The sequence below is a fragment of the Arachis ipaensis genome, chromosome B7 (assembly GCF_059453495.1).
Source record: "Arachis ipaensis isolate K30076 ecotype BB chromosome B7, ASM5945349v1, whole genome shotgun sequence".
Lineage (NCBI taxonomy): Eukaryota > Viridiplantae > Streptophyta > Magnoliopsida > Fabales > Fabaceae > Arachis > Arachis ipaensis.
Window position 1 is genome coordinate 55080001 of NC_142442.1, and position 2500 is coordinate 55082500.

The window sequence follows — 2500 nt, forward strand, 5'->3', positions numbered from 1 at the left end:
GCAACGGAGGCAGGGCGCGTTGCAACGTTGGCTGGGAGCGTTGCAACGGATGCTGGTGACGTTGCAACGGAGGCAGGGCGCGTTGCAACGTTGGCTGGGGGCGTCGCAACGGAGGCAGGTCGCGTTGCCACGGTTGCTGGTGACGTTGCAACGGAGGCAGGGCGCGTTGCAACGTTGGCTGGGAGCGTTGCAACGGAGGCAGGGCGCGTTGCAACGTTGGCTGGGGGCGTTGCAACGGATGCTGGGGACGGTGCAACGTTGGCTGGGCGCGTTGCAACGGAGGCAGGGTGCGTTGCAACGGATGCTGGGTTAGGTGCATCGTTGGCTGGTTTCGTTGCAACGGAGGCACCCGCCGTTGCAACGATGGCTCGGAGCGTTGCAACGGAGGAGCCAAATTTTCATATCTCATAATTGGCTCGTGCATTTTTTCTAAAATTTTGAGGGAACCTTGGTAATATTATGTGAAGGCTGCACAAAAAAATCCAGGTCAAAAATCGCACGTTTGCTCCGTTTTTCATTTTTTTTGAATTTCCGGCTTTCCGGGCGGTAAAAAAATCGGCAAAAAAAATCGGCACGGTGTAAATTCACCAAATTTGGGGGATGGAAAGATCTTATTTTTCTAGAGGTTGTTGCAAAAAACGGCGTCAAAATTCGACCTCTAGAGCACTTTCCTTGAGTATGTCTCCTCACGGAAAAGGACGTCTACCCGTGGCACTTTGGTAATGGCTCGGCAGCCTATTATAGGGGGGAGGGGTGTCGTGATGCTGAAACTCGAGTTGCCCAAAGGCTTGCTGGGCGCAATGCCAGCAAGATGCACGTTGCCTTGCCATCCCCTAGGCACACTAGCAAGCACGTTGTGGTTGTGGTGTGCCGCCGGGCTCCCCCGCCCCCCACGGAGGCACCCGCCGTTGCAACGATGGCTCGGAGCGTTGCAACGGAGGAGCCAAATTTTCATATCTCAGAATTGGCTCGTGCATTTTTCGTGAAATTTTGAGGGAACCTTGGTAATATTATGTGAAGGCTGCACAAAAAAATCCAGGTCAAAAATCGCATGTTTGCTCCGTTTTTCATTTTTTTTGAATTTCCGGCATTCCGGGCGGTAAAAAAATCGTCAAAAAAAATCGGCACGGTGTAAATTCACCAAATTTGGAGGATGGAAAGATCTTATTTTTCTAGAGGTTGTTGCAAAAAACGGCGTCAAAATTCGACCTCTAGAGCACTTTCCTTGAGTATGTCTCCTCACGGAAAAGGACGTCTACCCGTGGCACTTTGGTAATGGCTCGGCAGCCTATTATAGGGGGGAGGGGTGTCGTGATGCTGAAACTCGAGTTGCCCAAAGGCTTGCTGGGCGCAATGCCAGCAAGATGCACGTTGCCTTGCCATCCCCTAGGCACACTAGCAAGCACGTTGTGGTTGTGGTGTGCCGCCGGGCTCCCCCGCCCCCCACGGAGGCACCCGCCGTTGCAACGATGGCTCGGAGCGTTGCAACGGAGGAGCCAAATTTTCATATCTCAGAATTGGCTCGTGCATTTTTCGTGAAATTTTGAGGGAACCTTGGTAATATTATGTGAAGGCTGCACAAAAAAATCCAGGTCAAAAATCGCATGTATGCTCCGTTTTTCATTTTTTTTGAATTTCCGGCATTCCGGGCGGTAAAAAAATCGTCAAAAAAAATCGGCACGGTGTAAATTCACCAAATTTGGAGGATGGAAAGATCTTATTTTTCTAGAGGTTGTTGCAAAAAACGGCGTCAAAATTCGACCTCTAGAGCACTTTCCTTTAGTATGTCTCCTCACGGAAAAGGACGTCTACCCGTGGCACTTTGGTAATGGCTCGGCAGCCTATTATAGGGGGGAGGGGTGTCGTGATGCTGAAACTCGAGTTGCCCAAAGGCTTGCTGGGCGCAATGCCAGCAAGATGCACGTTGCCTTGCCATCCCCTAGGCACACTAGCAAGCACGTTGTGGTTGTGGTGTGCCGCCGGGCTCCCCCGCCCCCCACGGAGGCACCCGCCGTTGCAACGATGGCTCGGAGCGTTGCAACGGAGGAGCCAAATTTTCATATCTCAGAATTGGCTCGTGCATTTTTCGTGAAATTTTGAGGGAACCTTGGTAATATTATGTGAAGGCTGCACAAAAAAATCCAGGTCAAAAATCGCAGGTTTTCTCCGTTTTTCATTTTTTTTGAATTTCCGGCATTCCGGGCGGTAAAAAAATCGTCAAAAAAAATCGGCACGGTGTAAATTCACCAAATTTGGAGGATGGAAAGTTCTTATTTTTCTAGAGGTTGTTGCAAAAAACGGCGTCAAAATTCGACCTCTAGAGCACTTTCCTTTAGTATGTCTCCTCACGGAAAAGGACGTCTACCCGTGGCACTTTGGTAATGGCTCGGCAGCCTATTATAGGGGGGAGGGGAGTCGTGATGCTGAAACTCGAGTTGCCCAAAGGCTTGCTGGGCGCAATGCCAGCCAGATGCACGTTGCCTTGCCATCCCCTAGGCAC